The following is a 23,126-nucleotide window of genomic DNA, read 5'->3' on the forward strand; positions in this document are numbered from 1 at the left end:
TAACCATCCTAAAATAGCATACAATAGCATAAAACTAATCTTGGCAAACTCTTAAGGTTTTCTTTCCTTCCTTCCTTCCCTCCCTCCCTCCCTCCTTCCTTCCTTCCTTCCTCAATTCCAGAAATATTATAGAGGTTGCTGTAATACTGCAAAAAACCTAATTTATGCTTAGGAATAAATCTATTTGTTTTGCATATTCTTTTATCACCTCTCTCTCTGTGTGTGTGTGTGTGTGTGTGTGTGTATGTATGTATGTATGTATGTATGTATGTATGTATGTATGTATGTATGTATGTATGTATGTATGATCTCATGAAGACCTCTGTTTAACCAGCCTTTGTTTTCTTCAACTCTCAGTTAAAAATAGACATTATTAGTCATCCTGGCAAGGTACTATATAAATTTCTTACAGGATTCAAATCGGCAAAATATTATTTCAAACTTTCTTGAAAATGGATGTAATGCTCGCTCTATTGGTTGCAATATAGTCTCTATTCCAATATCAATAGACCTTCATATAGGCTGTATTTCAGAGAAAGTACCACATATTGGGCATTTTTAGCATGAATTAATAGTAAGTGAAAACAATGTACAGCTGGCTCTCTGAAGAACTGATCATTTGGTTCTCAAAATGCTAGGCAGCTTTTTTGAATTCTAGTCTGTACTATTAACATAAACAGGAGTAAATTGATACATAATGAATAATGGATGTTGGGGAAAGCACATGTATACTGCATGATAATCACTTAGGCATTAATTGTGCCATATGTCAATAGAAAGTAGAAACACTGCCACATAATCATGACAGCTTGTTCTTTTAGGATCTGAGACAGCTGGAGATGACCTGCATTTGGTTTTTTTTGTGGACATCCGTTTGGCCACTGGGTGCAAGAAGAATGGGCAACCAGGCTTTCTATGGCAAAACACAGAGCATTTTTTCCATATTTTTTTCTTTTGGAGGAGGGCAGGAACTACTCCAGAAATTGCAGTGTGTCTGGCAGTGACATTCATTTTCAGCCCTATATTTTTATGAGCTTGATATGGGGTTGTTGGGGTTTTTTGAAAGAAGAAAATGTGTTGAACCTCCTTTTGAAAAGTGTTTTAAACTTCACAACACTGATTTTCTACATTTTATTATTGAATTTCAAAAGTGTAATCTCAGGGGTGGGTGGTCTAGAGCCATTAATGGCCTATTGACTGTGTATTGCCAACAGATGACATAGACTTTAGCCTGATCCAGCAGAGATACTTTTCCATTTTTCTATTTAATGAACCATTTTCATCTATGCTGCTCTGTTGGATTACAGATCCCAAAATTTTCTGCTTGGGGAAAAAAAGGTCCCTTTAAGATTGAAATAGAAAACCATGCTGTTTATTGCTATATGCTTTTTATAGATGTGTTTTATCAGCTCTTAAATTCTGTATTGCTACATAGTTTATTGATTAATTTTAGATGCTTAATACATTTGCATTTAATCATAATTTCAGAAGGATGGAATCATTTTCTCATTTATATGTTGTTCTTTGAAAAGAGAATCCACCATTATCTCAATGCCACAAAACTAATTTATTCCAAAGTGAACAATGACTGGCGTACACCCAAACTCAAACATGTTCCTGGTAGAGGCATATTGTCAGGAGAAAACTTTGCAAAAATACCACATCCCTAAGGGAGTGGTGACCCTTTCCCAGAGCTAACAGCTCTCTCTTTTCTAAAGGAGGGAGAAGATTGCCTTTGAGCTGCCTAGAGTAGATTTTGTAACTTCAGATATTAAAGATAATTTTAATTCTGCTTCTCCAGTGTGATGCTTGTACATAAATCTCTCAGTGCTCTCGTTGGTTGGGAACATCCTACATAAATATTCATCTTCAATCATTCTGGAAGCTTTCCTTAGAGTACCTCTTTCTTTCTTCTTATATTTCTGTTGTATTTCAATCAATAAGCCTATTAATTAAATTCATTATTACTCTGAACTATCTACAACTGCACAATGAATAAAACTGTTTGCAAGTGTATTTTTGTATATTGTCAATCTTACTGTCCATTTCTCAATACATGGGACTGTGAGTCCCACATACAAGGCTAAAAACAATATATACAAATATATTATGGTTGGTCTCACACCCAGATGTTTAGACTGGATTTGGCATTTTTATCCACCTATTGAGTCCTTCTCAAGGAGTTTGGAGAGCAGATGTTGTGTGATAGTGTTAAAGGTATTGTCACAGCATGTAAGATGTTCCAAGTAAATCTGCCTTTTGCAATTGACTAGAGTAATTTTATCAATGCTGGTATGTTCAAGTAGTGTTTCAATTATTTTGGGATTGCACCTAATCTGCCTATTACAATTGATGTTACAATATACTGTTAGTATAATAGAATATTAATACATTACGGTTCATCACCATGTTAGCCAGATGTTTAGATTAGATTTGGCATTATTATCCACCTATCGACTCCTTTCCAAGGTTCTGGAATAGGTAAATGTTGATGTTTGATGGTGTTAAAAGGTACCATTGTAGGATCTTACTATTATTAAAAACATTAGGGAAACTTTTTAAAAACACATATCTAAAAAATGGAATAAATATTAGGTGAACAGCAGAAATTAATAACAATGGAGCCACCTCAATATCTCACCACACAAAATGTGAAATATTTAGAACCACTTCTTTAAACTAATGTTTATACCTTCTGACTTTCCATTAATTACGTAAAGGAAAGAGGGAGGAATTCTAAAAACATGTTTAAGTTTGGCTTAAGTCACTGATCCATTGACCTTGTACAAACCAAGATCCCTCGGATCCCTCACCAGATCCCTGGGATCCTCAGGCCTGATGGCATCAAAAAATCAACAAGGATAGGGCCATCCTCAATTCAAGAGGGAAGATGTTCTACACAGTGGCATCATAGCATGAATGGCCTGCTACCTGGGACCTGTCAAATGTAGTTTCCTAGCCAATGGGACCCGTAGGATGTCTTTTCTGCTTGATCTAACTCAGATATAAATGGAGAGAGGCAGTCCCTCAGATAACCTGACTCCATGTCATGTAAGGCTTTAAAGGTTAAAAACAGCATTTTGAACTTGACACAGAAACTGTCTGGTAACTAATGTTTGTATTAAAGCAAAGGGGTAATGTGTGTTGTTTTAGAAACACATAAGCTACCTATGCCACTGCATTTGCACCATCTGAAGTTTCTGGATAGTTTTCAAGGGAAGCCCCATGTAGAGCATATTTCACTAGTTCAACCAGAGGTGACTAGGGCATGAATGACTGTGAGTGAACTCCCTGATCTGGTTCAATTTGAAGTTATAGCAAAAGCTCTTCTAGCCGTGGCTTCTCCCTGTTGTTGAGTAGGAGTTGTGAGTCAAGGAGAGCCTCTAGATTGCACATCAGATCTGTTTGGGGAAATACAGCCCTATCCAGCCCCAAAGATGGCATAATCATAGAACCAACAGAGTTCCAAACTCAAAGCTACTGAGTCTTATCAGGATTCAGACCTTCACAGACTCCCAAGCACCAGGATTAGATGCTGTCAGCTTTGCTTAATTTGCCACAGGCTTAGATATATAATTAGGACTCATGAGCATACTGGTGATACCTTATGCCATGGTGATGGATGACTTCAGACCAATCAAATACAGTTTTAATTCAGGTTAGTACCAATCAAACTAAGAAGGCAATCCATTCATGGCTCTGCTCTCTACACCAGGGGTGTCAAACGTTACAGTGGTGTCATGTGATGTATTAGGAGTTTCCCTCCCTCCTTTGCTAAACTGGGTGGGGGTGTGGCCAGCACAGTCCTGCTCTACACCATCTTAACATGAATTATTTTAGAAAGGCTATATCAGTATCTATGATTATTCACTTACAGTACAAAAACAAAAACAAACTTTAAACAAGGCTAGGCTATTTTGTATTCCTGAAAGTGTTATTTGAGCAACAATAAGATACAAGAAAGGATGAAAGAGAAAAATACCTTAAGATAAGCTGTTGCAACAAAACATCTAACAACATTTAACTATAGTGATTTAGATATCCTCTTTGTTGCTACCTATGCTTTTATAAAGTAAATAAAGTCAAATTATGGATAATACTTGTATATGGTGCAAAAATTGCAGTTTCACATTTGCTAAACAGTATTCCAGACATACCATCTGATTCCATGTAAAGTATGGGAGGGGGGAATATGCCTTTTCAGTATTCAAGGCAGGAAAATCTGTTATATTACGTTCATTATACTCAGCTCTTGACTACAGAACTGAGTGGATACATTAGATCTACTGTATATACTCGAGTATAAGCCTAGTTTTTCAGCCCACTTTTTGGGCTGAAAAAAGCCGCCTCGGCTTATACTCAAGTCAGTGAAAAATTTGCCCGAAATGGAGGAGAAAAAGGGGCGGGGCCATGCCGCTGGGTGACACTCGTGAATGGCCCAGTGCCCCTGTGAGTTTCCCCTCCCTTTGTGTCAGTTTGCCACGCAGCGCGCACCGCACCATCCCCCCTCCTCACGTTCTAATGTAATGCAGGGCTGTCTTACGATTCCCCTTCCTCCCCCTCCTGCCGCTCTGCAACGATGTCCCACCTCCTCCTTGTTATGGCAAGCAGCCACATAGCGATGTCCCACCTCCTCTGGTACAGTGATCCAATGATAGGAATCACTGTGCCGTGTGTCATAGGAGGCGGGACATCGCTCCCGCGGCTGCACGGGACATCATCATCACAGCGGGACATCAGCATCATGAGGTGAGTGAAGTATTTCATTGAATACACTGCTAGTTTACTGTTTTTCTTTGAAATAAATATTCAAAAACATTATTGGTATCTATTTTTATTTTTGAAATTTACCGGTAGCTGCTGCATTTCCCACCCTAGGCTTATACTTGAGTCAATAACTTTTCCAGTTTTTTGTGGTAAAATTAGGTGCCTCGGCTTATATTCGGGTCGGCCTATACTCGAGTATATACGGTAAGCTTTTAACTTGAAGAGTGTACCAAATCACATTTATTATACTTAAGGGTATCAAACCATGTTTATTATACCAAGTTTATTATACTTAAATTTCATTTTGATTTATATTATTTCTAAATAAATACACTGCTTAGAAGAGCTTGGGTAGCATATATCATGCATGCCTGTCTTCATAGTGGATGAGAATGTTAGCATCAGGTGTTTAATGATCAATGTTCTGGGAAGGTTGGCTTATCATCTCACTTATTTCAGTAGAATTCCATTATATAGACACTAGACAGCTTTATCACAGAGTAACATTATAGAAACTGTAGGCTTCTCCCACAAGAGATAACTGATGAGAAAGGTAATTCTAAGATATGCATTGATATTATTCTTTGATCTTAGGCATAAATTAATATTCACAAAAGAATAAGTAGCAGTTTAGTAGCTTTTACAGCTTGTGTGAGATATACCAGCCCATTGAAATCAATTGAATTAAACAGGTTTAGAAAGCTCTATGACAAATTAATATCTGGCTGTCTTCATCTATGTTTTTTTATTACATGTTTTTTCTTTACAAAGATGGATCTGAATAGGCTGTTTATTTTAATGATGATAAGTACAAAAGGGAAATGAGACATTGTAACAAGCCACCAATTCATTATTTCTGGGACATGAATCAGATGGAGAGAATGTTTTGGCTGCCCAGAAGCCTCATTTAGACATGTTGGTTACATTAACAGAGTTAATTGGTGGATGTGACCCAGAGTCTCTCCAGCATAATTATGCTAACCCTTGAGTTCTGTAAAAAAGTAGCATCTACTTGGTTCACAGCTGGAAGGAAGATCATTCATATGCAGTTAACTTGCTCATTTTAACCAAGGATTAAAAACATTTTATTTAGAAAATGATTATAATGAGCAGAACCTTTCCCCTCATGTAATGATTCTGATGATCTGCTTACTCTCTCTGTCTCAAGAGTATTTAGAGAGAATGCAAATACGTAAATCTTAAATGTTTAAAAGGAGATGTGAGAGAAGAGATTGTCATTAATAAGAGGAAATGACTTTGAATCTGATTCTACTATCAGTTACTGGAGACAGTGTCCCAGGGCAACTTCAGGTTTACACAAAATGTGAAATATTTAGAACCACTTCTTAAAACTAATGTTTATACCTTCTGACTTTCCATTAATTACGTAAAGAAAGGAAGAAGGAATTCTAAAAACATGTTTAAGTTTGGCTTAAGTCACTGATCCATTGACCTTGTACAAACCAAGAAATAAATAAACTGCACTTTGTTAGACATAAATTTCTCCTTTTGGACCTTAATTTTCAGGGCGTGGTTGGGATTTGATTTTCAGGGAGTCCTTTTCCCAACAACTTCTAAACTTGGGAATTGACAGTTGCAGGTGTATTTTTGTTGGAGAAATTCCAATGTATGTCTAGCTTAGTGAGGTGCCATTGAGTTGGATTTGATCCCTAACTGTCCACATGTACAAAAACTTGCCATAACAATGTTATGTATGTTCATACAATATGAACTCATTGGTCCCCTAGATGAATCTTATCCAATTTACTGACCTTTCTTATACTTTTTTTCCAACTTTGCCAACATTGTTTTTAGTCCATCATCATCTTGCATTACATCCCCAGTGCTTGCATGCTTTTCTTTGTTACTCATCCCTTCAAAGGCACAATAAGCTTTTATTTAGTACTATTACAGTCCATAATATTCTAAATGTCAATCTTCAGATTCATAATACACAAAATATACTGGTCTATTATCATAATAAAGGTTTAATTTGATTTGATAATACAAATAATTTGACAATCTTTGACTTATGTCTTCAAATCACTTATGTCTAAGTAGGGCATTTATGGCAGAACATGTAACACAAAAAATAGGGATTTCCTTTTCCTGCACTTCCATGCATTGATTGCATTTATGCATAAAGTTAAGCTAGGATTTTTAAACCCCTGTTCGCATAACAAACTCTGTGGTATGTTTCGTACATGATTCTACTCTAATGAGTGGATCCACATATCACACCTACTCAGAAAATCAATCAAATCAAACCAAACCTTTATTGTCAATGACAACATGTATACAGTGAAATTAAATGAGCTTCCCTTGGTGCATCCCCCCCCCAAAACACAAAATTCATCTCAATAACTCAATAAATAAATAAAAGAAATCCCTAGTTCCAAGTAAGTAATAACTAGCACACATTCCCACATACATCCATTTGTATATAACATTATATTATACCGGTATAAACATGTTGCACATTGCGCTGGTCCTGCAAGTCTATCATATTGAACCTGATTGTAGTGTTATGTTGCGTTCAGAAGTCTGATGGCAAGGATAAAAGCTATTTTTCAGCCTATTCATTCGGCTGGCTATATCTCCTGCTGCTATATCTCCTGCCCGATGGTAGGAGAGTAAAGAAGTGCTGACCAGGATGTGAATCATGCCTGAGGATTTTCCTCACTCTGTTGAGGCGGCGGGTCCTGGCGATTTCACCCAGGGGGCAGCCCATAATTTTTTGTGCTGTGCTCATCACCCTCTGTAATGCCTTTCTCTCTATGGCTGTCAAGGCAGCAAGCCACACCATAACGGAATATGTGAAGATGCTTTCTATCATAGTGCGGTAAAAGGAAGTCTGGTTTTCCCACAAGACCGTAAGGAAATGGAGTCTCTTTTCAGCCTTCCTGACCACCTGGGATGTGTTATTTTTCCAGGTGAGATCTTGGCTAAGGTGCACTCCCAGGAATTTGAAAGAGGAGACCCTCTCCACACAGCTACCCTTGATGCAGAGTGGGGCAGGTTCCTCTTTCTGCTTCCGGAAGTCCAGCACCATCTTCTTTGTCTTGCTGGTATTTAGATACAAGTTGTTTTCTGAGCACCATGTAGATAACTTCCAGACTTGTTCCCTACATGCTGTTTCATCTCTTCCTGTAATAAGACCCAGCACAGTGGTATCATCTGCAAACTTTATTGTCATATTAGATGAATCAGAAGATATGCAGTCATGTGTGTACAATGAGTACAGGTAGGGATTGAGCACACAGCCCTGAGGAGAGCCAGTGCTGAGCTTCATGGAGGAGGATATGAAAGACCAAGCCCTCACTGTTTGTGACGGTCCCTCAGAAAGTCTTTAATTTCAATGAAAATAAAGGATAAAGAGGAATCGAGTACTTCAAGACATGGGAAAGATTTTATGATTGTCTAGAGAAAGGAAACTAGAAAGTAGGGAGAAGTTATAGAATCCAGATGAGGCACTGTTAAATGGAAAAGGGTTGGTGAAGAAGGGGAAAACAGAAAAGAAAATATTAAATATATAAATGTATATCCAAAAGCGAGATATAAAAGGGGAGGGGAAATATAGTTAGGATAGATTAGTTAAGGTAAGGGAATAAGAAATGATATCAAATTATATTTGGGTTTGCAGAAATATCATCCCAAAGAAACATAAATTGAGATCTGAAAGAGACACCTTCAATAATAAAAAAGAGAGAAAGGAGGAGAAAATAAAAGGAATATGGGGGAAAGAAGAAAGAGGAGAGGAGGATGGAAGGGAGAGGAAGAGAAGGAGAGAGGATAGGAAGGGGAAGAGGAAGAGGAGGAGTGGGAGAAATGTAAGAGAAGAAGGAAGGAGAGGAAGAAGGAAGTAGAGAAGGAGGGAGGGAGAAAAAAAAGGGAAAATAAGGTAGTGTTGCAATAGGAGGAAGGGATGGTAAATAAAGCAACCCAAACTGTATATTATAACCAATTAAACGAAATAATAAATGTATAAGAATGATAAATGTAAAGAAGAAGAATAATTATGTGAATGTATACTTAAAATGCTATGTAAGAGAACAAAAAATAAAAAAATTCTGGAGAAAAGAAAGTCTTTAATCCAATCGCACATGAGAGAGGGAAAATTCAAGTCAGTCAACATTTCAGTGTGGATGCCCAGCAGAATGGTGTTGAAGGCTGAGCTGTAGTCTATGAAGAGCATTCTGACGTAGTTCCCAGGTTTCTTTAGATTTCTCACTACAGAATGTAGAGCAGTAGCAATGACATCACCTATCGATCTATTTCCTCTGTAGGGAAACTGATGTTGGTTGAAGTTTGATGGAAGGCATGACCTGAGATGTTGAAGAACCAGTCTTAAAGCACTTCATCACTACAGATGTCAGTGCAATGGGTCTGTAGTCATTCAGGCTGTTTATTGCTGTTATCTTCGGGGCTAGAATGATAGTGGCTGCTTTCAAACAGGATGGAACACTGGCTGTTTGCAGGGAGATATTATCCTTGTTAATCATTGTTAGGAACTCTGATAGTTGGTCACAAACATTTTTACCACTTTCCCCAACACCCCATCTGGACCTGCAGCTTTATTGGAATTCACGGCCTTCAATACAGTTCTCACTTGGTTTTCATGCAGGGTGAGTGGCTGGGACTTGGAGGGCCTGTGGACTGGAGCTACAGAGTCAGATCTCTTGACCTCATAGCGGGCAAAGAAGGTGTTCAACTCCTCCACCAACGGGACACCAGAGTTGACTGTCTTCATCATATTGCCCTTATAGGTGGTTAGGTGCTACAGTCCCTGCCACACCTGCTTCAGGTTGTTGTATGCTAGATGGTTCTCCATCTTTTGTTTATATTTTTGTTTACTACCTTGATGCCATTCCTTACATTTGCCCTTCCAATGAGGCCTGCAGCGTGGCTTCCAAGCAATCCGCCGGCATCTCCAGTTCCTGGTCCAGCACCTCCTTGCAGAAGCAGCTGCCGCACGGCAGAGCGGCCCACGGTGGCAGGAACGCCCCGCGGGTGAAGGAGGGGTGGTGGCGGCAGCTGCTTTAAGTGCTGCCTTGTCTTGCAGCCGGGGCCGCTCCGGGCCGCCGGCCGCTGGCATGTGCTCCTGCAAGAGCCTCTGCACAGCGCCAGGAGGCCGCGGAAAAGCTTCACTCCGCTTCTCACTCAGCCTTCCCCCAGAGGCGATCCGGGACTTCCAGCAGCAGAGCCTGGAGAAGCAGCGGCCGCAGGCCGAGGCAGCGGGCAGGCAGCGGCATCAGGGGCGGTGTGGCACTTTGCATCGTGGGAGCTGCCAAGCGCCTTTGCTGCAGACCCGGGCGCTTGGCAGCTCCCGCGATGCAAATTTCCCCCCCGCCACCGAGGCCGACCACTGCCCCGCTGAGCTGCTTCGCCAAAGGCTGGGAAGGAACTCCGCTGGAGCTGGAGAGTCTTTGAAGAGATGCCCAGCTAAGCCTCACCAGGCATAAACCTCACCACACATCACATACATATATATATACACACACACATACATACATACACACACACACACACATATATATATACACATACATACACACACACATACTTACACACACACACACACACACACACACACACTCTGTATGTACTTCATATTTCAGTTTATTATAATAAAATCAATCTTTAAAATCTATGTGGTAGTACAAAATATATTTATGTCTGAGTCATCAAGCAGTTTAGTTTTCATATTATTTACAACTATATAAATTTTTCCAGAATTTTTTAAAATTATTTTCCTGAGTTCCATTGTTAGGAATTGGACACAGTCATATAGTTCCCTTGACAGCAAGTGGAAGTTTTTGCTATTATCCTTCTTTGCCTACAGTCGTGGGATTTCTGATAGTATTCCTTAGCATTTAACCAGCTGAATGCTCATTAACTAGAGGGTAAGAGAGGTGAATTTGGTTAAGTCCAGTCAGAAGCTGATATCTACTCTGATTATGCTCATACATAATTGTTCTGTCCCCCCTTCACAGCTCTTAACAAACAGCCAGACAAATAAACTTAAAAGGAACTTTCTTTATCAGTTCTCAGTTCAAACTGGCTTCGAGCCCAAAAATAAACTAATTAAAGTCTCTGCCAGAAGATAACAGACTGAAACACAAATCTTTCTTACTTCAATACAAGGTGAATCAAATGAAAGCAAAGCCCTTCTTCCAAAGTCTCTACAAATCAGGGTTACAGAAGTCAAACCACTTTTCCAAGTGTACAGCAAAGAAACCACGATCAAGGATCAAGGAACGTACGAAGGAACATTGACTCCTGAGACTAGGGTGTGGGCAGCATCCATCCTTTTATCTCCAAACCTGCCTCTAACAAGCCCCAGCTGCATAATGAATCTTGTATCCCGAAAAGACTCACAGCAGACATCTGCTGAGTCACAACACATGATAAGGATTGAAGAAATCAATATCATAATATTGATTGTGATTTGTAAGACCATGCAAATATGTTCTCAGATGGTAGATTTTAATAAAACATTAATTAAATTTCATTTTCAATCATTCCTTTTTTAAAAATAAGAGTGATTATTAACTTTGAACCAAGTTTGCCTCTCACATTTCTAATGAAGACTAAATATCATGTAGGATTTATACTGGAAAGTAACTGTGTGTCTGTGTGTGTGTGTGATTCTTAGTTCCAAAAGAATTCAATATACATTTATGAAACATTTGTATGACGTGCCAATAAATTACTCCTAGGTGGTATAATAAATGACACATGCATGATTGCTGGAGTTTAAATAGTTCTCTTTATTTGCCACCTCATTTTAGTAGGAAACTAAATTTCCTACTCTTTATACTATTTAACCATAGAACACTAACCTATGTTCCTGGTTTAAAATATTCACATCAGCAAATAAAATAGTTCAGAAGGCACAAGTTTGAAGAAAAAAACTGAACAAAAATTTATGTTTTTCAAAAATTATTTGCTATGTGGTGAATTTGTTCTTGCAGGATTTCCTTTGAGGGAGGTTGTTTTTTTTATGCTATTTCCAATTTCTCTAAACAGCATGAAGTGGACAATACAATCTTTTTCCTGATAATCTTACAATTGCAGAGAACACCATGAATTAGTCAGTGCTCTCTTTCCAGCTTTCCAATAGAAGAATACAGAAATTTCAATTTCCAGTCAGTGCAATCTGAATCAAGTCCCTCATCTCCATTCCAAACAAAAAAACAGAAGAACACAATTGGAAAGGACCTTGGAGGTCTTCTAGGCCAGCCCCCTGCTCAAGGAGGAGACCCTATATCATTTCAGACAAAACGAAATTACTGATTCTTCCTCTTCAAAGTTTTCAACACAACTTTGGTGCATTTGTTAACTTGCAAATTAAAAATAGTCCTTGACTTATGGCCGCAATTGAGCCCAACATTTCTGTTGTTGAGCAAGGCAGTTGTTAACTGAGTTTTGCTCCACTTTACAACATTTTTTTTCTATAGTTGTTAAACAAATTACTGCAGTTGGTAAATGAATCGCATTGTTAAATGAATCCAGCTTCTCTCATTTGCTTGTTAAAAACTGGCTTAAAAGGTTACAAATGGGAATCACATGATCCCTGAACCATGCAACTATAGTAAATATATGCCAGTTGTCAAGTGCCTGAATTTTGATCACGACTATGGGGATGCTGCAAAAGCTGGGTGAAAAATGATCATAAGCTATTTTTTTCAATGCTATTGTAACTTCAAATGGTCTAAATCAGGCCTATTAAACTGGTGGCCTGTGGGCCAGATACATCACCTGCAGGCCACGTCCACCCTTGCTCCGCAAAGACAAAAAATGTCACAATTAGGCCCATGATGTGATTGAATTTGACACCCATAGTCTAAATGAATGATTATAAATTGAGGACTACCTGTATAAATCACCTGAAGTAGGATGAAGCTACAAAATTTACAATTTGAACTATGAATATTAAATGATATTGTGTCATTATTTGAAAACCAGATTTTTTTTAAACATGTCTAACCATGATTACAATTTACAACAGTAGCTGAAGGGAGGGAAGGCATTGCAACGGGTCTAAGCAAATGCATAGCTACTGGAAGTGGAATCAATTGCTACACCACTGGAATTCTGCTTTTCCCACTGCACTGGAGATCCCCAAATTCCCTCAACCACCAATCTACAAAAAAAAAATGAAAATAAAGGGCTGGTCTGATGTATACCAATTATCCTCTGTTGAAAAAAAGAGGAAAACAAAACTTTTTCCAATTGCATCCTGCTGAGTAAGGCGGAATACCACTTATGGGATGCTAAAGTGACTGAAGCTCAACAGCTGGGAAGAGGTGTGAGACGAGATTTTCCTCAAGAGAGGAATAAACTGTCTGCAAACTCTACAATAATACTATTTTGTCTACCTTAGTTGAGCTGCAAGTTGCATAGTTGCCAAAGTTAGTCAAGCTGTAGGATTACAATGATCAAGAGATGCATTTGAACTGAGACAGAATGCTTTTTTAGAAGTGCTACTACAGATTTCATATAACTATGCAGTAGGAACAGTGATCTTCCTTACCACCCCTTATTTTGTGTCTTGCTGTGAAATAGAGCAGTGTTTGTCCTGTTTCTAGAGGTACAGTTGGATGGAAAGACAGCAAGCAGTTATGCTGACTACCTTGATATCCCAGCAGCAAGAAAACAAAGCAAGAATCAAAACATAAAAATATTGAATAACCTACTTATTTTTAAGCATTTGGTGCCCTTCAACTTTCTTCTGTATTTCAGAGTCCTTGACCTGCTGTCATCCTTTTCCCTTCAAAGATAAAGTTTTTTATTTGGAACAGGGAAAAAATAGCAGATAGCAAAGCCTTTTGGAATATAAGTTAAATGAAGGTGCAGGATCTGCTCTTGATGTATTTTATTTGCCCCAATTTTTACATACATTGTCTTGATTTCTAAGTGATAAAGTGTGAATATACATACAATGTACATAAAACAGGCAATTCTAATGATTTATAGAAGACATTTAGATGCAACATCATTCATTTTAACTTTTTATAATAACAGAAACATTAACCAGATGTGATGCTCAAAAATGACCCACTTTTTCTCAATTTGACAGAGGAAAATGAAAGACTTGTCATTTAGAATTTCCTTAAATCACTTGAAAAGAAAACCTCTTCATCTTTATAGAACACAGCAAATGTAATCAACAAAGAACCTATGGTGACTGTTGCAACTTGTGTGACTTTTTGCCTTGGCATTTTGCTACACTAGTAGAAAAACCCTGTTGAATTATGTTGACAAATGCTCAAGCACCTAGAGAGTATTCTTTACCAAAGAAAAATACTAGTTGCAAGATACACATATTTCTTTAGGAGAAACAAATGACTTAAGAAATGTTATCTTTTTCTATTTGAGCAACTTGCAACCATGTGTGAAGTTGTTAATATGGACAAATGGATAAAATTACATATTATTATAAGCTGTACATCAACACTCTTCACTTGGAGTACAGTGGGACTCTACAATGACCCTCTGAGAATTGCTAAACATAACCCAAATCTTAAAACATAATAGTTCAGGAAATGCTTGGGAATTTTGGAATTTAGATACAAGGAAAGCAAAGACTGTAATCATATACTTATCTGGGACAAATTTCCATTGAATTAAATGAGAGAGGCATCTAATTAGAGATGGCAGTATGAGATTGCAATCCTATATGTACTTTAATGGAACTAGAGCCATTAAACTCAGTGAGGTATGATAGCTTTATAAATGTTGGTTCATTAAAAGATCTACTATGAAATAAAGTAGAAAACAGATGCTAAGGTGCCAATAGAAACAAAAAGCTAAATTCACCTTACTATATGGAACTAAATTTTCAATATATCAGGGGAAAGCTAAAAATCAAGTGGAAAACAATGACACTAGATTAGTTAAGATGTATGTAGTCAAAAAAGAAAATGTAAGATCAAGAATATATAACAAAATGAATATGCATTTAATGCAAAGGGTAGTTACCAATTATTTAAGAATTTGGTCATACTATAGATAATAAATAAAATCCAATCATTAAACAAATATATAACGAGTGAATAGGTTGAGAGTAAGAATAAAAAAGTGATAGGTTGCTGGAATTGATAGAGAAGTACATGATTTCTTCTTAAAGAAGAAAATGTTTGAAATGACGCATACAATAATTGTAGTGGAAGGAAGGATAATTCGCAACTATAGAAAAATATAGAGAAATATAATTAACAATTGTGTTCTAGATTTAGTTTGATTTCTTCATCAGTTGGAACATTGACACTATTATGGGGTCATTAGTTGGTATCTATCATGACATTACATAACTGTAAAAGCAAATGTTTCCATTTCATAGTACAAGAAGAGTCAGAATACAAGAAGAGTCTGTATTTGCTGTAAGTTGCCCAGAGTCATTTGACGGGAGATGGGTGGCAAGTAAATTTCATAATAAATTAATAAAATAAATAAATTTACATAACAGATACACTAACATGATTGACTAGTTTATGGTTTAATATGTTGTGCAAATTCAGGGTACAATCAGTAAGGTGTGAAATCAGTGAGTATACCTTTGATGTAAATCAAGAGAAATGTATGAATGTCATCAGCATTAGGATAGGGTGCTACCTAATGATGAGTAATAATGTTCTTATGAAGATTACATTTTGGTCGTTAGTCCATTATAAATTTCTAGAGAATTACTGTGTTTATTCTTCCTGAAATCTTGAATTGCCAAAAATCGTGTCTGAAAACAAAACAAAACATAACACTTAGAAGCATCATTACAGTTTAGGTTTACTAACTTCTTCAGCTGAAATAAACTAGACTTCACTTTTTTATTGTTTTAATGAGCTGTGATAATATTGAGCCCTAACCCATCTGCATTTTTAATTTACTAGGGCTATGATGTAACCATGCCTTCCAGGTACGTTAGGTTTAAAATCCCATAATAATTACCACAAATTGGTTGAGTTACAAATTACCTCCATTTGGCTCCTGCAATGTCTTCATATGGTTAAATATTTATCCCTCCCATTAATTGAATTTATGGGTCATCTGGATTTATTTTGTCTACAGTTGCTATTAGCCAATCAATATGATGCAGTTTGTTTAAATGTGGACACATTTTGTTTAATTGCTCATAAAATTTATTAGTTTATTAGCTTGTAAAATTTATTAGTTTAGTTTATTAGTAAAATTTATTAGTTATTGTTGATTTTTATCTTATTTTGCATGTTTTCATTTTTCTTCCTTTCTTAAGTTGAATTCTGGTTACTGGTTACTGCCGATAACAAAAGACAGATGTCTGATTTATTAAAAAAACCAAAACATTGCTATTGTAGGTAGCAAACAACATTTTATTAAAATGTGTCTTATTAGGGTTGCAAAGAACAGTAATGCTGAATGCTGTATCACAGAGCATGACAGGATTTGTGAATGTAGATTATATAGAAAATCAATTACATGCCTTCACATTGGTGTTAATATAATTAAATGATTGTGATCCTAATCCTCACCAACTGGAGGAAATGATTGAAAAAGTAAAAGTAACTGGAAGCCTGGGAAACAACCACAATGTTATCCTAGAATTTCAGATAGCATGGAAAAGAGAAAGTGAAAACACTCAGACTTCAATATTAGACTTCAGAAAAACAGACTTTGATGGACTCAGAAAAATAATAGTAAAGTTCCAATGGCTTGATATCAGTGGTGGGTTTCAAATTTTTTTAGAACCTATTCTGTAGGTGTGGCCTGTTTTGTGGGAGTGGCTCAGCGATCATGTGACTGGGTGGGAGTGACTTGGTAGTCATGTGACCAGGTGTGAGTGGCCAACTTGATGTCACTCACCAAGAGATGTCATGGATTGGGTAAAATGTGGTGAAGCTCACTTAACAATGCTCTTGCTTAGCAACCAACATTTTGGGCTCAATTGTAGTCATAAGTCAAGGACTATCTCTGCCTTCCTCTGCATGGCAGCCTTGTCCTAGTAAACTCCTTCTCCTTTCTGGCAATTTTCCTCTCTGTTAGCGGGATCAAATAATCCATACAATATAAGGTTTCCTGCTGCAGCAGGGGGTTGGACTAGATGACCTCCAAGTAGCCTTCTAGCCCTAGATTGCTGTGTTATTTTTCTTTCTTTCTGCTAACAAAAAAACCTGACTGAGGCTCATTCCACATTCCTGCCAGATAGAGATAATGAGATAATGACCCTAGAGAAAGTTTGGCTCCATTCACGAGCAGGGAATCATCCAAACCCTTTTAGAAACACAAAGCCTATATTGCACAAACCCCAAAGCTTCAAAAACATAAAACCATATAACATATAACCAATTTGTTGTTCCCAGCACCTTTTCAATTTAAAGCTTAAATTTAAAGTTATAAGCATTAAGACTTGTGGACTTCAACTCCCAGAATTCCACAGCCAGGCATGCTCAGTTCAAATTTAAAGTGACAGCATTTGTTTTTCTTCTTTGCAAAAGAAGTTTCCTTCTTTCTTTTTCTTTTTCTTTCTCTTTCTTTCTCCTTCCTCTCCTTCCTTCCTCTCTCCCCCCTCCCCCTCTCACAAACACATACACACACATATAAGTTGGATTGGATATCTCTCTCCTACCCCCTTCCCCCCCTCTCTCTCACTCAAACATACATGCACACACAGAGAAGTTGGATTGGATATCTCTCCCAATGGCTTGAAAGCAGCTCCTCTCCCCCACCAATTCCCCTGATGCCTTCCCCAAACACCTCCCCCATTGCAAATGCACCATGCTGTCCAGGTGGGAAATGTCTGGAATGCAATAAAGCCCACCTACTCACATCCTGCTGGCAGGCTGAGGTAAGAGGAGAGTCAGAGAAGCCAGAGGGAAGCCGATTGGAGCCTTCCAAAAGAACAAGGCTGGGTCAAAGTGTGTGTGCTACAGCATGCCCCTTTGCTTGGCTTCCCTCCTCCTGTAGTCTCCTCAGTGCTCTCCCTCCCCAGTCTAGTTTGATTGCAGGCAGAGCCACGTTGCCTTTTCAAACCTGTAGTCAGTGAAACTGGGCTGCATTTTTGCATAGCTTTATTCAGCTATTGAGGGAGGGGTTATGACTTCCTCCCCAGGCTCCCGTCCATTTCCTTAGTGCACACACACAGCTGGATGAAGCTATGCAAAAAGCTAGCCCTCATAGAGCCCAGTTTCACTGACTGCTGTGCAGGCTACATTAAACTACACAAGGGAGGGAGGGAGGGAGCGTGAATGAGTCAGGGCCCCTCCCTCCAGCCTTTGCCCAAAGCCCCGCACCACACCAGGAGGATGAAGTCTGAATTCCTTCCCCCTCACCCCTCAGACCCATGCATACTTTTTCCAGCTGCTTCAGAGAGGGCTCAAATGCTGCTCTTGCCTTGGATCCTCTGAAGAAGCCCCGCCCTCACTTCCTTCTCTTTGAGAAGCACCTTACAAATGGGGGCATGGCCAGGAAGGCCACCTCTGCTTGATATCCTAAAGGAGAAAATGTCCAAGAAGGCTAAAAGAAGGCTTGTTTCTGGTGAAACAAGGCACCTTGTTTCATACAACAAGGAAGAATGAAGCTTAAACAATTCATACAACAAGGAAGAATGGAAAACATCTAAGTAAACTAAATTGAATTCACAATCAGCTTTAATCAACTTAATACATTGATTTAAAAATAGAAATGTACAAGAAAAAGTGTTGAATTTATATTTACCAACAAAAATATAAAGGGAGACTAGTATACATCTATTTCAAGCTATTTAGAGGAAGCAGTATGCTCCGTCCCATATTTGGGTAGACCAGATTGCCCTGATAGACTGGTCTCACTGGAAAAAAACTGTTCTAGAAAAAGAAACAGGGACTATATCAAATAGAAAGCACTTTACAATAAGTGCAAGTTTATTTTTTATTTTATTTAGTTTGTCAAACATGTAAAAGATAGCAGGTATAAGTATAAACATAAATATGTTTAAACATAAACATAGTAAATGGGTACAAATAAATGGAGACAGTAGGACAGGGATGGTAGACACGCTGGTACACTTATGCACACTCCTTACAGACCTCTTGGGAATGGGGTGAGATCAACAGTAGACAGTTTTGATTAAAATTATGAGGGTTTGGGGATGTAATAACAGAGTTAGGTAGTGCATTCCAGCATTGACCTCTCTGTTGATGAAGTAGTATTTTCTGCAATCGAGTTTGGAGTGGTTTACCTTGAGTTTGTATCTATTGTTTGCTCATATATTAATGTGGTTGAAGCTGAAGTAGTCATTGACAGGTAGGACATTGTAGCAGATAATTTTGTGTGCTATGCTTAGGTCAAACTGTAAGCAGCATACTTCTAGGTTCTTCAAGCACAAAATTTCAAGCTTGGTGGCAGAGGGTATTCTATTGTGAGTAGAGGAGTAGAATATTCTTCTCATGAAATACCTCTTGACTCTCTCAATTGTATTAATATCCGATATACAATGTGGATTCCAGGCAGATGAACTGTATTCGAGAATTGGTCTAGCAAAGGTTTTGTATGCCCTGGTTTGCAGTACAATATTACAGGAGAAGTTTCGCAAGATTAGGTCAATTCAATTTCAATTTCAATTTAATAAAATTTGTATGCCGCCCACTCCCATGGGACTCTGGGAGGCTTACAGGCAAGATAAAAGAAGCATTTAAAAATTTAAGATAAAAGATACAATATTAAAATTCCACACCATCCATTCTGTCTAAGTGGGGCTGGATATTGATCAACAGCCCCAGGCCTGCCGGAACAGCCAGGTCTTGGTGGCTTTACGGAAGGCCGGGAGGGTGGTAAGGGTCCGGATCTCTATGGGTAGATCATTCCACAGGGCCGGCGCAGCTACAAAGAAGGCCCTCCCCTGGGGGGCCGCCAGCCGGCATTGTCCGGTCGACGGCACCCGGAGGAGGCCCAACCTGTGAGATCTTGTTGGTCGTTGGGAGGTAAGTGGCAGGAGGCGGTCTCTCAGGTAGCCAAGTCCTAAACCATGTAGGGCTTTAAAAGTAACGACTAGAACCTTGAAGTGCGTCCAGAGACCAATGGGGAGCCAGTGCAGCTCGCGGAGGATGGATGTAACATGGGTGTATCTAGCTACACCCAATATCGCTCACGCGGCTGCATTCTGGACCAACTGCAGTCTTCGAACACGCTTCAGGGGCAGCCCCATGTAGAGCACGTTAAGTAATCCAGTCTTGAGGTGACGAGGGCATGACAACTCTTAATGCCTTTTTGTAATGCTGTTACAGTGAGCTCTGGCACTTAGATTGTTTGAGATGAGTACTCCAAGGCCTTTGACAGAGTGAGGGTCATCTACGAGGTCATATCCTCCCAGTTTGTGTTTGGTGTTCTGATATTAGTGTAAGACAGAGCATTTGTTGGTTGAGATTTGGAGTTGCCAATTGTTTGACCATTCTGACACATAGTGAAGGTCACTTTCTAGGGCAACAGCATTGTCGGTGGAGTTGAATAGTTTTACACTATCAGCAAAGAGGACACAGCTGCTTATAATATAATCACAAATATTGGTGATATATTAAATATATATTACATAAAAGGTTGTTTATGTAAAGTATAAAAGGTTTGGGTCTAAAAGCTGCCTTGGGGGACACCGCTGTTAACTGGTGCAGGGTTTGATGAGGTGTTCCCTATTTTGACTATGTTGTCTATTTGACAAGAATGCAGCTATCCACTTATGCAGGGATCTGGAAATACTGTAAGAGTTTAGTTTTAACAGTAGTTTATCATGAACCACTGAATCAAAGGCTTTGCAGAAGTCAATGTAAATTGCGACTATTGCTTTACCCTGGTCGAGTTGTATAGTCCATATGTTTTTGCAGTGTAGGAGTTGCAGATTACAGGACAATTTTTTTCTGAAGCCAAACTACTTGTTAGAGAGTAGGTTGTTTGTCTCTAAATGGAGGGTAATGGATTGGTTTATGATTGATTCCATGACTTTGCAGGTGATGCAACCCAGTGAGATTGTTCTATAATTTTCAACTAGACTGTGCAATTTTAGCATGAGAAATGCTAAAGTTCAGTATGAGGTTAGGCTAGCAACAATAGTAACAAAAGTTTTTAAAGGTCTGAACAGCATTGGAAGAGTTATCTAGTCCAACCATCTATTCGAGCAGGAGGTATTACACCATTCCAGACAAGTGGATGTTCAGTTTCTTCTTCAAACCTCCAATGATGGAGCACCGACAACTTCTGGAGGCAAGCTACTTCACTGATTAATTCCTTATTGTCAGGAAATTACTCCTTAGTTATAAATTAGATCTCTCCTTAATGATCTTCTCCTCATTACTTCTTGACCTGCCCTCGGGTACTTTGGAAAATAAGTTGACCCCCCTCTTCTCTGTGAAAAACCCTTCAAGCATTGGAAGACTGCTATCATGCCACCCCTAATCTTTTCTTCATTTGGTTAGACAACTTAGTTTGCGCAACCATTCATTGTATGGAGTAGCCTTCAGACGCCTTATCATCTTTGTCAGAACTGTTGGTCTGTCAGAAGCAAAATAAAAGTTAAAGAGATTGTAAGTTTACTGCAGAAAGAGAATGGTAAAATGCTTAAGGAGGATAATAACAAGGGAAAACTTCTTAATTCCTACTTTGCATCCATTTTCTTTCCAAAAGCAAACAAACCCTCCATTGAGTGACCCCATTGTGCCACTGAGGTGGGGTGGGGAGTGAACTTTGTCTCCAAATAAGCAAAGAGCAAATGAGTTAAAATCTCTAGAATCAGATGAACTACATCCTAAGATATTGAACTAGCAGATGCTTGTAGAACTACTTGAGCCTTTGTAACCTTTGAAAAGTCCTGGAGAATAGGCAATGTCCCAGGATTGAAAGAGACTAACATTATCCCTTTTGTTAAAAAAGAAATAAGCAGAACCCAGAAAACTACAGGCCTGTAAGCTTAATAGGGAAGGTAATTGGGCAGATTATGAATCAGCATTTCTGTGGCCCTCTGATTAGAAGTTAATTAACTAACATCCAACATGGATTTTTAAGGAACAAGTCATGGCAAAGTTACCTGATTTCATTTTATTACAGAGTTATTAGCTTGGATGACTAGGAAAATGACGTGGATATAGCTTATTTTGATGTCAGCAAAGCTTTTGACAAAGTTGTTCACGACATCCTTTTTAACAATATGGTCACAACCATTAGGTGAAACAACAGTTGGCTCAAGGATCACATTCAAATGGTACTATAAGTAGCATCAAATCTACCTGGATGGACATCCTGAGTTGGGTGTCAGAGAGCTTTGTCCTAATTTATGGGACTAAAAAGCCATGTAAAACAGCCTTCCTCTTTGTCGCAGTATATTTGCTGTTGCTGCCTTGAGCAGGAGCACAGTGCAGTTTAGCTTCCCAATGAGGGAGGTCGAGGGTCCTCCTCCTCCTGGGGCCCATGATGAAAGAGAAGCCCTGGCAGCCACGGCAGGGGAGGAGGGGTGTGTGCTAGTGCTGTTGCCGCCACTTCTTCTTCACTGCTTCCTTTCCCCACCCTGGCTCGCCAGTATCTTTAAATCATGCCTCTTTGTCATCACGTGTGCTCCCCCTGAAATGAGCCCATCGTCAATAGATAATGTGTGTGGCAGGCTCTTCTCAAGGGCCCAAGCAGGACAAAGCAGTTGGGAAAGGATTGGTATGTGTGTGTGTGGGGGGGGGGGAGGAAATAAGGTAAGGAGGAAGAACGGAAGGTTCTCAGCTCACTCTTGCCTCCTGGATGTCATCCAGAAGGCGAGAGCAAGCTGAGACTCTGCACGGGAGAAAGAGAAGGAGAGGGGGTGGGAGGGAAAGAGAGAGAGAAACAGAGGAATAGAGAAAGGGCAGGAGGGAAAGAGAGAGAGGAGGGGAAGAAAGTGAAAGGGGGGGAGAAAAAGAGAGGCGGCGGAAAGAGAAAGGGAGGGAGGGTGGGAAAGTGAGAGAAGGAGAGAGGGAGGAAGAGAACCAGAGGGGGAGGGGGAAGAGAAAGAGGAGATAGAGATAGAGAGAAAAGATATTACAAAAGTTTTTCTTTTTTATTGTTGCTAAACATAATATTTCAAAAGCAGAAAAAAAGGGGGCATAAAGTGCATTTATCACATTTTTCTTAGAACAATTAGCTGAACTCTGCCTAGTTTATCATTATTTTAGGTACTAAAACTTCATTATCCAAGTTAAATTGCCGTGTTGGCACTTTGAGATCAATAAGTGGGTTTTGGGTTGCCGTTTGGGAACTCAGTGCCGAAAAGGTTCGCCACCACTGATCTAGAGGAACACAGAGTCCCAATCACAAGACACAATTAATCACTCTTTTATCGCTTGGTTAAACTTCACTTGGAGCATTATGTTCAGTTCTATACTAGTTTTAAAACGACCCAG

Source organism: Thamnophis sirtalis, unplaced genomic scaffold, assembly GCF_051295495.1.
Source record: "Thamnophis sirtalis isolate CommonGarterSnake01/CBP01778 unplaced genomic scaffold, rThaSir2_p1.2 scaffold_10, whole genome shotgun sequence".
Lineage (NCBI taxonomy): Eukaryota > Metazoa > Chordata > Lepidosauria > Squamata > Natricidae > Thamnophis > Thamnophis sirtalis.